Raw genomic sequence first — 23,405 nt, 5'->3', positions numbered from 1 at the left:
GGGATCTCCTGGTATATGAAGGGGAACCATACAAAGGGAGAAAAGATATACTATAAAGGGATCACCAATACAATGTAAAAAAGTGAAAAAACTTTGTTGAGAAATGTGGACACTCAGATCACGGCTCCAGGAGCAACAGGAGCATAAAAACAGACAATTTAAAAAAAATTAAAAAGCCAGAATTGGCATGAATCCCCAACACGCCCACCTCCAATATAATGACAAAAATATAAAGTACCTCTCACATAAAATTTAGATAATCATCCTCCAAATAATGTAATATATAATAGCAGACATGTACAGATGTAACCACTGATACTGATGTAGAATAGGTTAGACCTAAAAAACCCTTCTGGGTACAGAGGATGTTATATCAAAAGTTTAGTATGTAAATATATGATGTGGACATCCACTGAGGGTTAATAAACATGAACAGAGAAACAAGATCACATCAAATACCGTAAGTATGCTAGTTATACACCGGTAAGTTGTAAACCAATACCTGTTGTGCCCAAGGTAAGTCAGGTGTGCACATAGAAAAGCAAGGTCATCTCATCCATAGTAGCAGCAATACATTGATCATACTATGGAGAAATTAGCACACCTGAGTCAAAAACCCCAAATAATCAATGAGGCATCACCAAAATATATCAGGGCAATACAGGGTACAAAGCAGGGGTATAGATAGCCTAAAGAATCATCACACTGAGAGGTATCAGGCCCATACTCACACCTGACAGGGCAGCAATGATACCAGGGGGAGTAAGGAGGGAAGGTACGGGAGGGAGGCAGGAGGCATGTGACCCCACGCGTATTGCCACTACATGTGTGGCTTCCTCAGGGGAGAGAGAATATGTGCAGTGAGTTCCAAAGTGTGCAGTATATAAATGAAAAAATAATTAGGAGGCGATTACTCACCAGTCCATGAGTCACCAGAAATGGTCTTCCAACAATGTAGAAGGAGTTCCCAGAGATGCTTAGCACTTGTTGGCCCTTTTGCCTTCACTCTGCGGTCCAGCTCACCCCAAACCATCTCGATTTGGTTCAGGTCTGGTGACCGTGGAGACCAGGTCATCTGGTGTAGCACCCCATCACTCTCCTTCTTAGTCAAATAGCCCTTACACAGCCTGGAGGTGTGTTTGGCGTCATTGTCCAGTTGAAAAATAAATGATGGTCCAACTAAATGCAAACCGGATGGAATGGCATGCCGCTGCAAGATGCTGTGGTAGCCATGCTGGTTCAGTTTGCCTTCAATTTTGAATAAATCCCCAACAGTGTCACCAGCAAAGCACCCCCACACCATCACACCTCCTCCTCCATGCTTCACGGTGGGAACCAGGCATGTAGAGTCCATTTGTTCACCTTTTCACCAAAGACACGGTGATTGGATCCAAAGATCTCAAATTTGGACTCATCAGACCAAAGCACAGATTTCCACTGGTCTAATGTCCATTCCTTGTGTTCTCTAGCCCAAACAAGTCTCTTCTGCTTGTTGCCTGTCCTTAGCAGTGGTTTCCTAGCAGCTATTTTACCATGAAGGCCTGCTGCACAAAGTTTTTTCTTAACAGTTGTTCTAGAGATGTGTTTGCTGCTAGAACTCTGTGTGGCATTGACTTGGTCTATAATGTGAGCTGCTGTTAACCTGTGATTTCTGAGGCTGGTGACTCAGATAAACTTATCCTCCACAGCAGAGGTGACTCTTGGTCTTCCTTTCCTGGGGCGGTCCTCATGTGACCCAGTTTCTTTGTAGCGTTTGGTGGTTTTTGCCACTGCACTTGGGGACACTTTCAAAGTCTTCCCAATTTTTCGGACAGACTGACTGACCTTCATTTCTTAAAGTAATGATGCCCAGATTTAGATTCCGGCAGGATCTTTTCATCAATCATCACGCTTGGTTACATCTAGGGGATACCAGCCCCGCTCTTTTTCTCTTTGAGTACGGGAAGCAATCGCCCGTCGTCGCTGATCTCTTGTTGTCACTTCCAGGTGTATTTTCTGTAATTGCCTTTCTCTTTCCCAGTAAGGGGTGTCAGCGTCAGCGTCCGGCCTTGCCTGCGTCACTGGTAGTTTTCGGAGATGGACTCCTTCGGCCCCAGCAGCCGCTGGGATGCCACACGGTGGCAGAGCTGGCAGCTCTTCAGGTTACACCCATAATGGGAAAAGGGACCGACTGCTCTGCAGCCTGGGGTGCAGAGTCCCGGTGCTCGGTATCAAGGTACGGGCCCCGTGATGCGGCCGGGTCTGGTCGGGCCGGTGTTGGAGTAACCGCTGTCATGACCTGGTCGGGTATCTGGATCTGTGGCTCTGCAGCTTGCTCTCTCCAACTGAGGACTGGAGGTTCCGCTGCCGGTGTTGGAATAGGCAGCTCAGCGTCCACCGAGGATGAGATTGACGGTGGCGGAGCGCTTGCAGCGGGCGGGAGCAGACCGGATCTCACAGCCACATAGGCCAGATCAATCAAATCAACTGGGATTGGCTATCTGCTTATCCGCTCATCATGTTGGACTTCTATCTCTCGGGCTCGCACCGCCATTGCCAGGCTCCTCATCTCTTCCCTCCAATGGTCCAGGATAAAGAGGAACTGCAGCCACATCTTATTGCAGAGCTGTTCCGTTTCTTGTTCGATCCAGGTCGCGGTCCCAGGAGCAGCGCGCTATGGTGACCAGTCTCGTGCAGCCGCCATCTTGTCTCTGCGGTGTCCAGGAATGTTATCGCAGAGTCCTGGCTTCCCTGCGACACTTCCGCTGTTATATGCTGTCACCCTGGTCTGGTGGGGGTAGCACAGTGATGCTTCCATCGTCCGGCGTGGACATCTTCACGTCCCCCTTGGTTTTTCGCCAGCCACTCCCTGATGCGCTGGGGCCCTCTGGGAACTTCCAGTTCCTGGCAGACTCTCAGGACAAGGGGCGGGACTTTGGGTTTGCACTCTTTTGGTTGAGAAAACGGCATTTTGGCACCAAAGATGGTGGAAAATGGTGGAAAGTGGTGGGAAATGGCGGAAACGGGACTTTGACACGCAGTTTTCGGATCTTAAGGCGCACGTCACCCAGGTTAGTGGGTCCTGTCCGAATCCTGTTCATGTCGCCAAGTTTTTAAGAGGGTGTGCCGCCCCACCGCTTGGATCCGGGATGGTGTCAGTTTGTGGCTCGAGGGTCCCCGGACCTGGGGGCTTAGGGGCCACACTGTAAAATAAAGGGGGATATTTACAGGGGAGTTGTAGTTCGTGACGCCACCCGTGGTGTGCGATAACTGAGAGTACCGTCGCTGCCGTTGGGAGTACCCGGGGTGATGGAATGGGGCAGCAAGGTGTCGTTACCCTCCACGGGTAGGGGTATGCCCCGGGAATCTGGATGATGATACGGGGTGCCGTGACGGGGAGATCACGCATGTACTCACTCAGCCAGTAAGCAGACGCTGACAATCGGGTAAACCAAGTCTCTAGGTGCTGCTGCCATTCAAGGGGAGCTTGTCCGGGTCCTGTCCCCTGCAGTGCTGCCTTATGGTCCGTGACCTGCCTCCTGGCACAAAGTTTAAATTCACTGTAGTGGCCCGGTAGTCTGGAACTTGCCGGGCCCCGCTCCCCATTATGACTAAGTGTGGGAGCCTGCTCTCAGGGCTCACGCTTGACATTTTAGTGGCCTGCTTATATAGAAGGCCCTATCCTCCTCGTTGCGCTAGTGCTCCGATTCTGGAGCTAGTGGGAACAGTCCATATAGGATCCGCTCTCCGCAGGTTAATTGCCGGGTTGCCTGAAGCTTCTCCCCGACCTAGGGTCCGTATACCCTGCCGTGCCTTCGGTCCCAGACCTGTGATAGGACCAGGCTGCTGACCGTTCTCTTTAACAGGTCCAGGCACCTAGCCTCAATCCCCTGCGACCGGGGGTCCAACTCCTCTAGGTCCAGACCACCGTCTGCAACCTAGACAGCTACTCTTGGGAGCCACCGCTCCCTACCTCCTCCACTTCACTACTCCAGCGCTACTCTCTCTTCTTTCTGGCACTCCTTACCTCCCCTTCCTGACCCCTAGGTGGGCGACCCTTTTTTGCTTAAGCCGCCCACTGGTGGGTCTGGTGGGTGTGGTGCAGGGTGTATCTAGGATTTGATTTGCTGTTGGAGGCAGCACTGTAAGATGGGAACCCAGAACCATGAGGGATTTGGATACTACACTTAAAGAGAAAGAGCGTACAGCACCCTGTGACTACCTAATAGTCCAGGGGCATCACAATTAGACTGCAAAGTTAAAAAGCCTGTCTTTGTTGTTTACTAAAAAAAACTGTTCCTGTTCTGTTGTGTAACCATTAAACATATTCCCTAATATTATAATTGCAATTTAACCCTTTTACAATTTAACCCTATCATGTATGCATCAAGCATTTTATCGTAATTGAGGTCAAAGGGTAACATCTACGGTCTGATCCACTTAGTTGAATATGGAGTATGAGTATCATTAACCAAAAGAACAACTAAATACATTGACTTTGTGCCAGATATCGACCTCATCAGTTCACACTTATATTGTTGATTAACGCTTTTAACAATAAAACTACTTAGTAAACTTCTGTTCTGCCTGATGATCGTACATTCTAAGTGCTGCTGAAATGATCACTATAATCATAAACACATTGTGCTTTTCCCACTGTGGTTTTATACGGACAAAGATGATCGGCGCAGACTGTTTATTTGCTAAAATGTGCTGACAAAAAGCTAATTAATAAGCATTCGACCTTTTCATAATTTGAAGATTATTAGCTGCTGAAAATGGGTTTGTGGTCTATAGAACTGTATTATATTATTCAAAAAATGTTAATAAAACAGACAATGCATCGGCAAATGATGCAAAGCTTGTTATTCCAATCAACAAAATATAACAATCCACCAGACCATGTAATACCATTATGATCAGTCTTGAGACTGGGTCTCTAAAATTCGATTAAATGGAGTGGCCATGAATGAATGCCATTGCTCCATTCATTGTCTATGGTACAGCTGGTGGTTTGACTATTTGTGGACGCCCCATACAAGATTAAGGGGGTTGGAAGAAAGAAGGAATCGAGTGTGTTTTATTTAAACAACTGATCGTTTTGCACTAATGCGGGCTTCACACGGTACGATCTATCGTGCGAGTGCACGAGCGATCGTACCCGCCCCCGTCATTTATGCGTCACGGGCAAAAAGTCATTAAACCCCCGTCACACGTACTTACCTGCTGAGCGACCTCGCTGTGGGCGGCGAACATCCACTTCCTGAAGGGGGAGGGATGTTCGGCGTCACAGTGATATCACACAGTGGGCGGCCAATAGAAGCGGAGGGGCGGAGATGGGCAGGACGTAAACATCTCACCCACCTCCTTCCTTCCGCATAGCCGGCGGGAGCCACGGGACGCAGGTAAGCTGTGTTCATCATTCCCGATGTGTGTCACACAGAGCGATGTGTGCTGCCCCGGATACGATGAACAACCATTAAAAATAAACAATTTTTTAAAAATAAGCGTCGAGTACACGACCAACGATTTGTGAGCAATTCTGCGTCGCTCGGAGGTGTCACATGAGACGACGTCGCAAGCGATGCTGGATGTGTGTCACGAAAACCGTGACCCCCGACGATGCATCGCGCGATAGCTCGTCTCGTGTGACGCCCGCATTAGATTCTTTTCCACTCTGCTCTGTTGATATGGCATGGCTGGCAATGTCATACTGATTGACAACAGGCTCTCCGTTGCCTAATCAGTTAACAGGGCTGGCTCTCCGTTGCCTAATCAGTTAACAGGGCTGGCTCTCCGTTGCCTAATCAGTCAACAAGACGACAGTCACACCCTGTCGACAGAGCACCCCAGAAGAGAAAGAGCTGCTCTGTTGACATGAAGCAGCAGAATCGCCAGCAGCAGCATTACGTGACATATATGAGCTGGCACCAGGTAGAACAGGCAGATAGTTAACAACTATCTGCCTATCAGTTCTTAGGCCCATAGAAAAAAAATAAAAATAAAATAATAATCATAATAATCATAAAATAATAATAAATAACCCCTTTAAAGGAAATTTGTAAACTAACATTTTCATAAAAATAAAAAAAATGCTTGCAATTCAAAAAACAAAATTAAGAACTGCAGGGATCCAAAATAAGGATCTATTAAAATATAGAATGCAGACATTGCAACTTTAAAGGGAACCTGTCATCAGAAATTTAGCTATAAAGCTAAAAGTTCCCCCCTCTGCAGCTCCTGGGCTCCATTCTAGGAAGCTTCCAATAGTTCTTGTGGCCCCTTTTATACCAAAATAAACACTTTGTAAACCTGTACCTTTTCTTATGCAAATTTCGTAAATCTTCCATGGGGGCGGGCTGCCTGGGGTCCGTTGCTGTCCTCCTGCCGATTTACGCCGCCCCCGAACGCTGAATTTCAAAGCTCAGGACCCCGCCCCTGGGTGCCCGTGGTCCCGCGCATGCGCTGTTCCACTGTAGCGGTGCCGTGCACTGTGTGCACGTGTGACCGCTGGTGACGCTTTGCGCGGGCACAAGGTTATGGGCGGCGCTGTGAGTGTCATCAGCAAGTGCCATCCATAACCTCGTGACCGCACTTTCCCCTATTACTCCAGCGTTATGCGCAAGCGCTCGCTGGCCAGATGACCGGACGTCACCTCTTTCCCATCCTGCTCAGCAGCAGGTGACGTCCGGTCATCTGGCCAGCGAGCGCTTGCGCATAACGCTGGAGTAATAGGGGAAAGTGCGGTCACGAGGTTATGGGCGCCACTTGCTGATGACACTCACAGCGCCGCACATAACCTCGTGCCCGCGCAAAGCGTCACCAGCGGTCACACGTGCACACAGTGCACGGCACTGCTACAGTTGAACAGCGCATGCGCGGGACCCCGGGCGCCCAGGGGCGGCGTCCTGAGCTTTGAAATGCAGCGTTCGGGGGCGGCGTAAATCGGCAGGAGGACAGCAACGGACCCCAGGCAGCCCGCCCCCATGGAAGATTTACGAAATTTGCATAAGAAAAGGTACAAGTTTACAAAGTGTTTATTTTGGTATAAAAGGGGCCACAAGAACTATAGGAAGCTTCCTAGAATGGAGCCCAGGAGCTGCAGAGGGGGGAACTTTTAGCTTTATAGCTAAATTTCTGATGACAGGTTCCCTTTAAAGGATTATTCCCTTCTCTAAGATCCTATCCCAATTGTTAGCACAATGGGTAAAATAAGTATTTGATACACTGCTTGTATTGCAAGTTTTCCCACCTACAAAGAATGGAGAGATCTGCAATTTTATCATATGTACACTTCACCTATGACAGAATCCAAAAAGAAAATCTAGAAAATTTAATTTTATTATTTTAATTAATTAGCATTTTATTGCATGAAATAAGTATTTGATACAATAGAAAAAAAGAACTTAATATTTGGTAGAAACCTTTGTTTGCAGTTAAAAAGAGTACATGTAATTCTTTACCAAGTTTGCACACACTGCAGCAGGAATTTTGGCCCACTCCTCCATACAGATCTTCTCCAGATATTTCAGGTTTTGATGCTGTCACTGGGTAATATTGGGTTTCCGCTCAATCCAAAGATTTTATATTGGTTTCAGGTCTGGAAACGACTGGCTAGGCCATTCCAGGACCTTGAAATGCTTCTCACGAAGCCACTCCTTAGTTGCCTTGACTGTCTGTTTCGGGACATTGACATGCAAGAAGACCCAGCCATGACTCATCTTCAATGCTCTTATTGAGGGAAGGAGATTGTTGGCCAAAATCTCACGATACATGACCCATCCATCCTTCCTTCAATACAGTGCAGTTGTCCTGTTACCTTTTCGAAAAAGCACCCCCAAAGTATGATGTTTCCACCCCATGTTTCATGGTTGGGAAGATGTTCTAGGGGTTGCACTCATCCTTCTTCTTCGTCAAAACACAGCGAGTGGAGTTGATACCAAAAAGTTCTATTTTGGTCTCATCTGACCACAAGACCTTCTCACATGCCCAATCTAGATAATCCACATGGTCATTGGCAAACTTCAAACAGGCTTGGACATGGGCTGCCATAAGCAGGGGGACTTTGCGTGCCCTGCAGGATTTTAACCCATGACAGAGTAGTGTGTTACTAATCTTTGAGACTGTGGTCCTGGCTCACTTCAGGTCATTTACCAGTGCTCCTGTATAGTTCTGGGCTGATTCCTGACCTTTCTCAGAATCATTCTTACCCCACTTGGTGAGATCTTGCATGGAGCATCAGACCGAGTAAGACTGACAGTCATCTTGTGTTTCTTCCATTTTCTAATATTTGTGCCAACAGTTGTTGCCTTCTCACCAAGCTGCTTGCCTATTGTACTGTAGCTCATTCCAGCCTTGTGCGGTTTACAATATTATCACTGGTGTCCATAGACAGTTCTTTGGTATTGGCCATGGTGGAGAAGTTGGAGTGTGATTGAGTGTGTGGACAGGTGTCATTTATACAGGTAATGAGTTCAACAGGTGCAATTATTACCAGTAATGAGTGCAGAGTAGGAGCTTCTTAAAAGAAAAGTAACAGGTTTGTGAGAGCCAGAATTCTTGCTGGTTGGTAGGTGATCAAATACTTATTTCATGCAAGTTAATTATTTTAAAATCATACATTGTGATTTTCTAGATTTTTTTTCTTTTTTTTATTCTGTCTGTCACAGTTGAAGCATTCCCTACGATAAAAATTGGAGACCTCTCCATTCTTTGTAGGTGGAAAAACTTGCAAAATTGGCAGTGTATCAAATACTTATTTTCCCCATTGCAGGTGTAATAATAACAATATTAGGAAGTAGTTCCAATTAGAAATGTAGTATAGTTCTCTGAATTAGCTATGTCTCTTACCTCATCTGCAGGACATTAAGTAGCTTAGATATCAATGGTTACGAAAACAAGCAAGTAAATGACTAACTAGCTGTCACACGATAATTGGTCGTAATGTGGATACCTAAGCTGCAATTCCCTGCACATGAGATAAGAGAAATGGCTGTATAAGGAGAATTGTAAAGTGCCAGGGAGGGGCAATCATGGGCGAGGATTGCAGACCTCAACCCACCCCGGCACAGAACGGACACAGGGGCCGGAGTTGTGTATGAAGTGGGTGTGGAGGTGGTACCTGCTTGAAGCTACTCCTCGGGGCTTTCATTCAGCTTTTCTAGATCCCGTTCACTACAACCGGCATTGCAAGCCATACTTTTCTGAAACAAGTCTACCACCAGTTTAAATCGTAATAACTTTACTGTAACATCTTCTAACATACACCTTTCACTTCTTAAAGGCAATTTCTATTCCAAGATCTTTCACAGGCTTATCTTTCCACACAGAACCTGCCTCTTTAGCTACGGCAACCAAGGAGGGGAGGGTTGGGTGATTTATTCTTTTCTTCCTGACCCAACCATTTAGCATGATGGGTGGTCTGGCGGCTCGGCTGTTTAGCAACGAGATAACTCATTCTGATGGTGCTCCCGTTGTGCTATTGACCCCGCAGGCCATCTGTCTGTACTTCTTACAGCTAATATAATTAACTCCCAAATATCTGGCATATTTGGGAGTTAATTATATTAGTTCTATGTTACCTGGGAGTTGACCCAGAGGTCTTTATCCAAGTACCACACCTTATCTGCAGGACGCTGAATGAACTTTTGGATCTAGTGAGCTGATTAACTATTTTCCTATAGACTACTACTTACAGCTGCCCACCTAAGAAAGGGATGCTCTTCTCTTTTCCTCTGTTTTCCTGGAAATTTGCTGTGAAGCTGAGGGGGCTCACACTTAACTTCAGTCTCCTTGACTCTTTCTCTTCTATCTTCTCTCTCTCTATGCCTGACTCCTCCACACCACACGACTCCACTCTGACATCTGACCCTGCAGGTCCTTTCTCTACTTGTCACTACTCCCTATCTGTCTTGGACCAGGAAGTTTCTCTTCCTATATCTCCTCCTGTACTGGGGACTGTCCTCCCACTTTTAACCCATGCCAGCCTGTCACTCTCTTATATTCCCTTACATTGTGAGACCAGGGCCCCAGTGACAACTAGCCAAATTACACAGGAAAAATGCATACATCAAAATACATTACTCTAAAAGATTTGTATAAGACCATAACATCTTCAGGGGTAGCAGGGCACTGAACACCGTGATGCAGAACTATACTACATTTCTAATTGAAGGTATTTGTTAAAATTATTATTATTACACTTGGATCTTAGCGATAGGAATACCCTTTAAGTTGTAGCAACTTATGCATGTATAAATAGTTCTTTCTTAGTACTATAACCAAGGACATGTTCCTCTAAAGTTGAAACTTCACATAAACTATATATATATATATATATATATATATATATATATACACACAGTACAGACTAAAAGTTTGGACACACCTTCTCATTCAAAGAGTTATTCAAAGAGTTTTCTTTATTTTCATGTCTCTGAAAATTGTAGATTCACATTGAAGACATCAAAACTATGAATGAAAACATGTGGAATCAAATACTTAAAAAAGTGTGAAACAACTGAAAATATGTCTTATATTCTAGGTTCTTCAAAGTAACCACCTTTTGCTTTGATTACTGCTTTGCACACTCTAGGGATTCTCCTGATGAGCTTCAAGAGGTAGTCACCGGAAATGGTCTTCCAACAGTCTTGAAGGTGTTTCCAGAGATGCTTAGTACTTGTTGGCCATTTTGCCTTCACTCTGCGGTCCAGCTCACCCCAAACCATCTCGATTGGGTTCAGGTCTGGTGACTGTGGAGGCCATGTCATCTGTCGTAGCACCCCATCACTCTCCTTCTTAGTCAAAAAACCCGTACTCAGCCTGGTGGTGTGTTTGGGGTCATTGTACTGTTGAAAAATAAATGATGGTCCAACTAAACGCAAACCGGATGGAATAACATGCCGCTGCAAGATGCTGTGGTAGCCATGCTGGTTTAGTATGCCTTCAATTTTGAATAAATCCCCAACAGTGTCACCAGCAAAGCACCCCTACACCGTCACACCTCCTCCTCCATGCTTCACGTAGGAACCAGGCATGTAGAGTCCATTTGTTCACCTTTTCTACAAAGACATGGTGGTTGAATCCAAAGATCTCAAATTTGGACTCATCAGACCAAAGCACAGATTTCCACTGGTCTAATGTCCATTCCTTGTGTACTTTAGCCCAAACAAGTCTCTTCTGCTTGTTGCCTGTCCTTAGCAGTGGTTTCCTATCAGCTATTTTACCATGAAGGCTGCTGCACAAAGTCTCCTCTTAATAGTTGTTCTAGAAATGAGAAGGTGTGTCCAAACTTTTGGTCTGTACTGTATATATATATATATATATACAGCATATATATATAAAGCATATATATATATATATATATATATATATATATATATATATATATATATATATATATATATATATACAGTATACACATATGTATCATTTTAAGCGGGGTAGGAGTTGCTATTGGTGTACTCTGCATCTGTGCGCTGTCTGATAACATCTGTAACATCTGTTACTATGTCATGATATCAAGTCTGATCTCTAGGCAGGATATAAATTTGGATCTATGGTATCGAACACAGGAAAGCCAATGAGATGAACTGATTGGAACATTTTAGGATTCCTCTCAGCCTCTCTCTTTTTTCTCGAGAGCTTTCAAAAGTGTCCAGTAAGGCGCAAAGTGTCTAAAACAAATCATAAATTTGTCGCAATGCATGTCTTTTTTCAGCACATTGAGCCACAATAGAGCAATATCACACTTAATAAATCCTCTCTATTGAGTACAGTGATATGAATTCACCACTGATCCATTAATTTCCCATAAGTGAAGTACAAGAGCTACAGCAGATTAAATATATATTTAAACTAATCATTATAATGTGCTGATTGAAGCTCAATTTCTGAAATAGAAAAAGAGAAGGAAAACATCTGTGTAGACTTCTTCAAGTTGAGATGTCGATTCTCATAGATTAGGATAGTTTCATATTTTTGCAGAAAGTAATTGACCAAAAGTGCTGGAGTACATGGTGTATACCAGGTGGCGCTATAAGTGGTTTCATTGCGTAGCGCATGGCTACTTTACTATACCTAGACACCACTTCTATGCCTATAGCTGCCGCCGTTCTCAGGTTAATAGCGTTGGACAGGATATGGGTGGACACACTGTGTATGTCCCCCATCCTGATATATATGTCCCTTATCCTGCTATATATGTCCCTCATCCTGGTATATATATCTCCCTTTCTGACTCTGTTTTTAAATGAACAATTCTACTTCCCCTTCCTCCACTCCCCCCGACATGCAGCATCCTCTTCTGACGCTGGTAACTGACTTCTGCGTGCAAGCGATGAAAATCACTGACATGCACCTCCAGTCACAGGCATGCCGATGTCAGCTGCAGGCCTTTGTTTGGCCGATACCTTGTATTGCGCTGCAGGGACCTGGTAGGTCTTTGCACAGCAATACACTCCAGCTGAATGTTTGTTCTAGGACACATATCCAACTGAAATATGCGGTGGCACTGGCAGGCCCCCTCCACTCGTGGTCACAACCTCTGTGACCTCAATCATTGCACCCCTAACACCCAACCATTTTGGGAAGTCTTTGAAGAATTGGAGTTAGGTTTTGTGCAGTGTTGTGAAGACATAGGCCACAATTCATCAAGACTGGCCATTTTTTCACAGTTCAAGGGGAAGTGGTGGAGTCAGATGCTTCTGATTCAAGAAGAGCTGCATTCTGAGCATCTGACTAGCAGCATGAGCCTGTGTGCCAAACCAGGAATACTGCATCATTCCCTGACTGGTGTAAGTAGTGCCACAAATAATCATTAATTGGAGAAACTGTGGCATCACACCCTGATCATGCCACAACTACACCAATTTCTGACAATTTTGGTGTAGTTGGGAGAAACTAGAGTGATAAAACCAAAAGTTGTAAAGTTTTTGCATAACTGATGTTACAAAGTAATTTATGGCAGAATTCTGGCAAAATAATTTGATGAATTAGAGCCATTGAGATGGTTACTTAAGACTGGAGGCGCTTAGGATAGTCTAAATGAATTTAGAAGCTAAAGCGGGCTTTACATGCTACGATATATCAAACAAAATGATATGTCGTGGGGGTCACGTCGTAAGTGACGCACATCCGGCGCCTTTTTAAATATAGAGTATGACAGCTACGAGCGTCTGTTAATGAGCAAAAATGCTCACCTTATCGTTGCTCGTTGACACGTCGCTCATTTTCTAAATATCGCACGTCCTTCTCTGCGCCGGTTGTTCATCGTTCCCGGGGCAGCACACATTGCTCCGTCTGACACCCTGGGAACGCGGCAATGCGGAAGGAAGGAGGTGGGCGGGATCTTTACGTCCTGCTCATCTCCGCCCCTCCGCTACTATTGGCCGGCCGCTATGTGATGTCGCGGTGATGCCGAACGTCCCTCCCCCTTCAGGAAGAGGATGTTCGCCGCCCACAGCGAAGTCGTTTGGAAGGTAAGTACGTGTGACGGGAGTTTACGACTTTGTGCGACACGGGCAACAAATTGCCCATATTGCACAAATGATGGGAGCGGGTGCGAACGCAAATGCGATCGCACAAGAAATTGAAGCATGTAAAGCAGCCTTAAGTGTTTTGTGCCACTCTTCCAGTGTAAAAGCTTTGATGAATCGGGAGTCGGGACCATTATCTTACACTTGTTGCTGATTATTCCAAAAAGACAAAGTTGATGCTTCCTGCATCATCCAAGGCAGTGTCACTCAAGACAATCTGGCTGGGATTAGTTTTAAGATAATAATCCAAGTTTGCCTCCCTAAATTATTATTTTCTAACTAAATAACCCTAAATTTGACAACAGGTCCTGTTACTATAGTTTGCATATTCCTTTAATTAGCCTCTGTTCACATTGCATTTATTCCGTGCATCTAGGTGTCTGTCTGAATCTCCAAAACAAAAAAAAACAGGACTCAGAAGGAAACTTCACCCGAGTAATAGAATGCAATCACAGAGTTCAAATGCATTCTATTTGCATACTGTAAGTTTTCCATTCAGACACATGGATCCCATGGAATATCAATCATATTAAAAGTGCCATTGACTACAATGAGTCACTGGTGGACACAGATAGAAAAGGCCCCTGCGCAACAACAATATATGGGCACTTTTCTGCATAAGAATTCATCAAAATGCACAATGTCACTTGCTATGGTGGTAGAAATGGGCCTCCTTACCTCTCAGGCCCCTGAATCAATGATATGTCCACCACTGCAATGAGTCTATAAACAGTTGATTGTGAACTAAACACTCAGAAGGCCTTTGTCAAGCAGTTTTCAAGAGGTAGAGGGATATAGGGTATGTTTATCCACGTGTCACGGAAGGTAGAAAGCGGAAAGATGGTGTCACACTGTACAAAGGAATAGTAAGACATAGTACAGCGTATTCCCCACTAGGTGGAAGCAGAGTAGTGAAGGAGAGACAAAGTCACACTGTATTAGAAAGGCAGCTGAAGTACAGCAAGAGTAACTTCAGCAGGCAGTTAACAGGCGAACCACCAGGACGCAATAGAGTAGACAAACAGTCAGGGTCTAGACAGAAAAGTCAAGTCAGTGCAGAGGGAGGATCAAAATCAAGTTAGAAAACAGAACCGAGTCGGAAGCCGGGAGATCAGGTATGCAGAGGGAAACACAAACAACAGACAGGAGCTGGAAGTCAGGGACCGGGACAGGCAGACATAGGGAAGGGTACAAGTCAGGACACAGTAGCAGGGAGGCAAGACAGATGGGAACACTCACCAGACCCAGTATACACGCTGCAAGGCATAAATAACACTGGCACTGAACCATAGGTAGAGAGGCAAGATATAGTGTCATGGGATCCAGAATGAGGCAAGGCAGGTAACCCCTGACATGACCAGGCTAGAGCTGGGTGTAACCACAGCAGGGAAAAGCCGGCCTGGATCATGACAGATGGCAGATGTAGTCATAGTCCGCCATCTTTCCAACATCCTCTCTATCCCCCCCACCTTCCCGTATTCAAATCTGTAAGAATTTATTTGACATGAATCAAATTTACAGGGAAAATATGGCGAAGCCAGAGAATTCAAATTTCAAATTATCTTCTCCACTCTAATCTCCAGTCTTCATAAGATATAATCTTTGGAAGGTCAACCACGCAGACTCACGTCCACCTTTAAAACCTATCTCTTTGATAGAGCCAAGAAGCTATATAATACTGCTGTCACCACAATGCCACATGAGCAGCTTCTACTCTGAACTACAGCCTCCATCGCCCCTTTCCTAGGAAATTGCAAGCATTTATGGGCAAGGTCCACTTTTCTTTGTTTAAGTCTGTCATTCACTTATTTATGTCTACTTAGGCTGGAGTCACACTTGCTTGTGACTCGCAGGAGGATCGTATCTCACTGCCTGGACTGGCCGCCAGCCCTCCTGACAGGAGCGGGTCAGCTGCATGTATTTTTATGCTGCTGTACACTCCTGTCAGGAGAGCAGGTAGCCAGTCCAGTCAGTGTGATATGAGTTCGGGTGATTTATGAATGCAAACCACTCACAATAGTATTGCTGTGCTTGGTCCTCAGCCTAGTGTGAGCCGCGTGCAGTGTTTGAATGGTTCACACAACAGCATGATCGAACGTAATGTGCACCAAAAAAAATGGAAAAAACCTTGCCCACCCTCCCCTGAAAGCAGAGGTGTATCTAGGCTTTCCAGCACCCGGGGCAAGAATACAGTTTGGCGCCCCCCCCCCCTTCAGGCAGTTTGGGTGGCTGTCATGTGACCTAATCCTTCATAGGTGATTTGCACACTTACAGTCACGTGATGACGAGCGTCTCTTAATAATTCTCTCAATGTTCAATGAGAAGCGTGGGAACAAAAGCCGGTTGTCACATTTAAGTATGAAAATCACATAAGTGGAGCAGCCATTTGGTGACTGCTGGATGCAGCAAGCAGAGCTGAAATTGACACTGAGTATATTACATGCTGTTAGAACTGAGGATACAACACGGCTTAATTTTATAATTAAAGGGGTTGTCCAGGTTTAAGATGAAAGTCTGCAGTGACTCTATTTGTGACTTCAGGTTTCTGAATTCTTACAACACATGCTCTGCACACTTCTAGGATTCTCCGGTACCAGTGACAAGAGTGGACGATCATGTGAGCACAACTATGAGATTTGTATACTTCTGGTCACATTCTGAAGTGACATGTCCAGCCTCAGTCAATTCATTTTCATTGAGCGAGGCCATGCATGTCTGTTCAGCACATGGCCACATCTTTGTAAATTGCATACTTGCAGCTTCGAGCCTCCCACTTTCACCAGAGAATCCTGACAGTGTGCAGTGTACACACTGGGAATTCAGAAGTCTACAGTTACATAGAGTGACACGCAGAGTGACTGCAGGCTCATCACAAGCTTGGACAACCCCTTTAATGGTCCTAACAACATAAATAAAAACATAGTAACCTTTAACTTGTCCACTACATTCACATTGATGGCCTTTCCTTGGGATAGGTCACCAATGTCTGGCTGGTCGGGTTCCGGCACCTGGCACCCCAGCCAATCGCCTGTTCTAGGTGCCAGTGGTGTCCGGAAGTGGTCAGTTCTGGATGCGCTCCATCTGTTGATAGTGGCATCAGCCTCCTATTATAATCAATGAGGCGGATGTGCAGTACACGACCGCGGACACTATCAAGGAAGGAGCAGATCCAGAAATAAGCATTTCCGGCCACCTGAACCAAGAACAGCTGATCAGTGTGGGTCCCATTGCTCTCATATCAAAAGCAATGCGCAAGTGGGACCGAGGCCTAAATGATGAACAATAGTCAGTATTACAAAGAAACATTTCCATTCAGGTACCTTACAGATGATGTTGTCTCTGAGTCTTTTGTTTCTATTCTTTATCTTGTCCTGATGCCATGATGTCTTTTCACATTCACATCTCGTCTCTGCAGATTTCCATCTTCTCCAGTCTTCTGCAGCACAGCCCGACACGATGCCCCTAAAAATAGCAGAATGATTAGAATACTCCTATTTTAAAATATCTGCCCTACACTGTGCCCCAGAATAAATAATGACCCCTCACTATGTTCTCTGCTTGAAATATGACCCCACACTGTCCCTCTTATGGTACATGCCCCACACACTACCCTCTCCTTTCCATACTGAGCCCACTCTTCACACTGTCTTTACACTGTGTCCCCCTATACTGCCCAGACTTTATACTGTGCTCTCTCATCACACACCCATCCTCACTATGTACTCATACTGTACATTCAAGCTATTCCCTCTCCATACCACCCCAGCCACCACTACCCAGTCTCTATTCTGTGCTGTGCCCCCTTACATTTTTCTCATCCCTTACTGTCTCCTCACTACCTCCTTTGTGTCCATATACTTTTCCCCCTCACTCCCCATACCATGTTGCTCTTTATTCTGTGTCCTCAAAATTTCTTTCCCGTTTGCTCTACATTCCCCCAATTGCTCCACATACGATGTCTGTATACATTCCCCTCTCACCCTCCCTCCATATACTATGTCTGCATACATCACCTCTCACTCTCTCTCCCCCATACATAACCCCTCAGCCTCACTCCCTATACTATGTCTGTATACATCACCCCTCACCCTCTCTCCCTTTACTATATCTGTATACATTACCCCTCACCCTCTCTCACTATACTATGTCTGTATACCTCACCCTCTCTCCCTATACTATGTCTGTATACATCAGCCATCACCGTCCCTCCCTATACTTTGTCTGTATACATCACTCATCACCCTCTCTCCCTATACTGTCTGTATACATCACCCCTCACCCTTTCTCCCTATATTATGTCTGTACACATCCCCCCTCATCCTCTCTCTCCCCATACTGTGTCTAGAGATACTTCCCCTTCCCCTGTTCCCACCATACTGTGTCCACACATAGTTCCCTCCTCAATTCTCTCTCCCCCATGCTGTGTCTATAGATACTGCCCCCTCCCCACCCTCTGTCCCCCCTCATAGTGTGTTCACGGATAGTTCCCTCCCCCCACCTTCTCTCCACCATGCTGTCTATAGATACTATCCCCCATAGTGTGTTCACAGATAGTTCCCTCTCCCCATCCTCTCTCCTCCATACTGTGTCTACAAATACTGCCTTCCCACCCTCTGTCCCCTCATAGTGTTCCCACAGATAGTTCCCTCTCCCCACCCCCTGTCTCCCCATTTTGTGTCCATAGATACCGCACCCCCTCACCCCATAATGTTCCTTTTTGGTGATGTCTTCAGCTCCACTGGAGCACTTATCACCGACGCTCTCTGCCGCCTCTGAGCTGTGGTCCTGACTTTCTGGTCAGCAGTGTGATCAGCTGACCTGATCACATTACAGACATCTCTCTGACCCAGAAGTCAGGAACGGTGGGCACCGCAATTGTCCTTGCATCTGACAGATACAAGGACAATTGAGCAGTGGGAACTGGGCGCTGCAGTTTCTCTGAGTCTCGGCTGTTAGCGTGACAGCCGGGACTCAGAATAGCGTGCGGCCAGTACTGGGGCGGCAACACACAGCCGCCAAGGAGACTCAGACTGACGCCTCAGGCGGCTCAACAGCGCCCCCCTGACAGCTGTGCCCGGGCAGAAGCCCTGCCAGCCCCCCCTAGATATGCCTCTGCCTGAAAGTGATCTGTAACCTTGCCCCCCCACTCCCGAAAGTGATCTGTTAATGGCTGGCTGCATGTGGGTGGAGACTGAAACTTCATAATTACTGACTTCATTTGGGGTTGAGGTCAAATCCGGATCCAGAACTGAACTTTATCTAAAAACCGACGGAAGCCACCAAACTGAACTTCCATGGGTCCGCTCATTTGGGTGTAATTTTTTGGGGAATTTTGTTAGAAAGATTTTGTAATAAACATCTGTCATTGACTACTGTTAATAGCACTGCATATTGCAACTGTAGACCCTACACCTATGTGTCTGTCACATTTACATGACAGATTTAATTTCAATGGAAGTAAAGCGTAAACGTCCCATTTAACCCCTTCTCCTCTGAGCCTGTTTTCTCCTTCCTGACCAAATCAAATTTTTCACTTTATGAGGTTACAACTCTGGAATGCTTCAATAGATCCCAGTGATTCTGACATTGTTTTTTGTACTTTAAGATAGTGGTAAATTTAGGTTGACATTTTTCATGTTTATTTGTGAAAATATCGGAATTTTGAAGAAACTTTTGTCATTTTCAAACATATTTTTATGTTCTTAAATCACAGCATTATGGCACACAAATAGTTAAATAATATTTACCACATGCCTACTTTATATCAGCACAGTTTTTAAAACATGTTTTTTTTAAAAGAGTTAAAAGATTACTTGGAATTATTCCAAGTATGATTATGGAGTGGTTTTCTGTCAATCATGCAAGATTTTAAAAATAATAATTCCGAGAGTACGTACAAACAATTTTGGGGGTTAAGAGATTAGCAGCAATTTCTCATTTTTCTAACAAAATTTACAATACCAATTTTTTAGGGACCAAATCACATTTGAGGGGCCTAGGTGACAGAAAAAAACAAAAGTGACTCAATTTTAAAAACTGCTCATCTCAAAGTGCACAAAAAAACATTCCTGAGTGCATCACATGAACTAGTTTGACACTGACAGAACGTCTCTTAGACCATGCTCTTGGCATGGTTTAACAAGCCACCATAGCCAGGTAACCCGAAAGTCATCATTTGACCTTGGGTTGCAATGGCAACAATGGTGACCTCGTAAGCACGTTGCGGTGGTCCTGATTACTTGAGAGAGGGAGCGCACTCTGTCTCCCAGCCTCCTAAATGCTGTGATCACTATTGATCATGGTATTAAGGGAGTTAAACACCCAAGGGCGGTGCGAGCACCAGCCCTGGCTTTGACCGCTAGAACTCAACTATCACTTAAACCAAGCTCCTGGTGGCGATCATGCTGGAACAGCTCCTGTGCCCACACAATCACCAGGACGTACCGATACATCCATTTGCGGGAAGGGGTTATTATTAGTGCCTGTAAACAGAGATTGTAACAAATGAATACTGACATTATACTGGTAAATTGCATAACATTTCATATCCTTGATTTACAGAAACTGGAATACCCCTTTTAATTCTTTTCACATTGGCAAATAAATTCACAAGCATAAAGATAAGTTAGCTTACTTCCTCTTTTTTGCATGCGTATGATTTTTTGGGTCATTTTATTTTAACCTCAGCTTCTCTTCTTATTTAGTTTTCATTTTACTGGTAACAGTTGTGAAAATATTGTATCAGTCATCAGTTACCTCCTAACAGCTGATCATAGTGGGTTCAAATACTGGAAAGCCTACTATATAATACCTAATTTTCACACCAAACAATAAAATACTACAAAAAGTAAAATAAGGTCAATATGATAATATGCCAAGAAAATGCAATAAAGCATTACTTGGCTTAACAAAAAAAACTGTATTAGTTTTGGCAACCAACCAGTGTAAAATTTGGATTTGGATTTACCAACAAAGTTAAAATAAAAGCAAAATTATACCATCTGCGATAACTCCTTTAACAATTCATACTGTAGATTAATTTGCTCCTATTACTAAAACGTCTAATTATAGACATTAGAACTAGACCAACTATTCAAGTTTATTTTATTGTCCCATCTCTGCAATTATATGACCGCCTATTTAAGTTGTTTGGGGTATTTTTCATTACAAAAATACCCCAAACAACTTAAATAGGCTGTCATATAGTTTTAGCTGCATTTATTTTTCTTTATCTAATATATAAAGCTCAGTGTATGTATGTGTGTGTGTGTGTGTGTGTGTGTGTGTGTGTATGTATGTATGTATGTATGTATGTATGTATGTATGTATGTATGTATGTGTGTGTGTGTGTGTGTGTGTATGTCCGCTAAAGGAATCCCCACTGTCGCATTTACAATCACAAAATTTTGCACAGACACTCATGTGACCTAGGGAACATCGTAGACTATTTTTTGACGGGAAAATCTAATCCCACGCTTTACAGTTACTCTCCAAAATCCTGCCTCCATTAAACTGAATGGAGGTGGGAGCTACAGACTATTAATAGCAACTGTCAGTGGTTGCTATAGGAAAAAAATAAACTGATAGTATAAGAAGCTTATGTGTGAGGTAATATGATGTCGGTGGTGAGACAAATAGAGGGAGACAGAAAAAGACAGAGACAAAGAAAGACAGAGAGAGACAGACAGAGACAGACAAGTAAAGAGACAAACGGGCAAAGAAACAGCCTGGCAAAGAGACAGCCCTAGAAAGAGACAGCCCGACAAAGAGACAGACGGGCAAAGAGACAGACGGGCAAAGAGACAGACAGGCAAAGGGACAGTCGGGCAAAGAGACAGATGAGCAAAGAGACAGATGGGCAAAGAGACAGACGGGCAAAGAGACAGACGGGCAAAGAGACAGACGGGCAAAGAGACAGCCCTGGAAAGAGACAGACGGGCAAAGGGACAGATGGGCAAAGGGACAGACGGGCAAAGAGACAGCCCTGGAAAGATATAGAGACAGACACAGATATAGAGAGAGACAGATAGACACAGAGATGGAGACAGATAGACTGATACAAATACAGACAGAGAGATAGAAACAGATAGACAAAGAAAGAGACAGAGAAACAGACAGCGACACGCAGAGACTGGGAGAGATACAGAGAGACAGTTACTATACCGGGCAATGCCCAGGTACTACAGCTAGTTACTTATATTTTCCAAAAATAGTGAAAATCAATGAACTGAAGAAGTCAGTATTCTAAAGCTATACTTTTTTTGTGAGGGCATGTTGCAGAAACTATTGGTAAATTAATGGTGTATTACCATCTTATTTATTTACAAGCCTACGGTTCACACCTTGCCGATAAATCACACAGGTGGTAGTTGCAGTTTTTGAGGCCTGCAAAGTAAGATTTTTTTTTACCAGTGTAATACCCTAAAGTTTAGGATTAGATTTAACACATTTCTTATATGCTAATAGATTGCTACTTGTATTCTTACGCTGTTTTCTGCAAAGATCTGAATTGTTATATGTGCCAAAAATTCCATTATTGCGAATGTCACTTTAACAAGAATCACTCCATACTTCACACATTCCGAAAGTTTAGATAGTTAGTGCCAACAGTTAGTTATGTAAAAAAGTCTTAAAGATGGATTCAGCAAAGTCTTTATAAAGTTCTAGCCATTATTTGTAGTATAGCGTTGTAGGGAAGTAAGGAACAGCAAGGACCAGAGTAGGTTGCTCCTGCATAAGATGGTTGAGAGACAGCAGACATATGATGAAGAATCAGAATTAGCCAGTCAGATTTACACTCATGTTACATAGTAGTCAGTACACAGCAGCCATCAGTTAGGGATTCTTATTAAGCCCATATAAAGTTTAGCTTTTCTGGTCATATTTTCTTAGTTGCATGGAAACAGCTTACAACACAGCAAAGGGATCTAATTGTTGAACGTTATCAGGCAGGAAAAGGGTACAAGAAAAATTCCAAAGCATGAGGGTTGAATGAAAAGTAAAACCCCCACCTTCGTTATTCCTTTTCAGATGGCAGCACTGGTATGTGGCAGGTAATGGACTGTTCAGTAGACTCTCCTCTATAGCTCCAGTTGTCGGAAAGCCTTAGCAATGAACGGTTGTGTGGTTACAGTAGAAAAAATGTAACCTTGAGCAGATGGTTGGTCAATGCAATTTAAGCATGCTGTCATTGAATTCTTGACAGCAGAAGGTGTCACTCCAAAAGAAATTAATCAGAGAAACCAAGCCGTTTACGTTGATTGTGTTGATGTGAGCATTGTCATCCTCCATAAAGTCCAGATTTGGCGCCGTCTGACTTCCATCAGTTCCCAATAATGACAGAATATCACTATGCATCTGATAATGAAAATGTGTCAAAAAAAATGCGGTGTTTGGGCGCATTTGATCATTAAACTGATCACCACACTCCACTGAATCAATGGTGGATTCAGTAGAGTGGAGGAATCAGGTAAATCACTAAGCAGCGCCCAAACACCGCACATTTTTTTCTGTCACAACGCTGATCCACACTCCTGTATGGGAGTGTGGACTTCACCACCTGAGAGATGTTTTGCCAGAGGTGGGATCATGCCATCGAGTGGGGAGAGCAGGATCACTGCACAGGAGGTGACCGTGTGTGAGACCATCTGGACAGACTCTGGTGGCCTTACCCCTGGCTCTAGGATTGCGAGATCTAGTGGGGAGAGCAGGATCGCTGTGTAAAAAGGGACCATGTGGGAGACCACCCAGATGGACTGTGGTGGCCTTTTCCCTGGCTCTAGGATCGCGACGCGAGATCTAGTGGGGAGAGCAGGATCGCTGCGTAAGAGGGAGCCATGTGAGAGACCATCCGGAAGGACTGTTACAGCTCTGCCCCTGACTCTGGGATTG

General features: G+C 44.5%; 1 pseudogene; it reads right to left on the bottom strand.

Annotated features, from left to right (window-relative positions):
- The window catches only part of LOC142254383 (leukotriene B4 receptor 1-like), a 32,094-nt pseudogene extending 10,046 nt beyond the window's left edge, over window positions 1-22,048 (bottom strand).
- Between the last annotated feature and the right edge of the window lie 1,357 nt (window positions 22,049-23,405).

Source organism: Anomaloglossus baeobatrachus, chromosome 10, assembly GCF_048569485.1.
Source record: "Anomaloglossus baeobatrachus isolate aAnoBae1 chromosome 10, aAnoBae1.hap1, whole genome shotgun sequence".
NCBI classification, from domain to species: domain Eukaryota; kingdom Metazoa; phylum Chordata; class Amphibia; order Anura; family Aromobatidae; genus Anomaloglossus; species Anomaloglossus baeobatrachus.
Note: the sequence above shows the minus strand (reverse complement) of the source record. Positions and strands in the feature narration are given on the sequence as shown.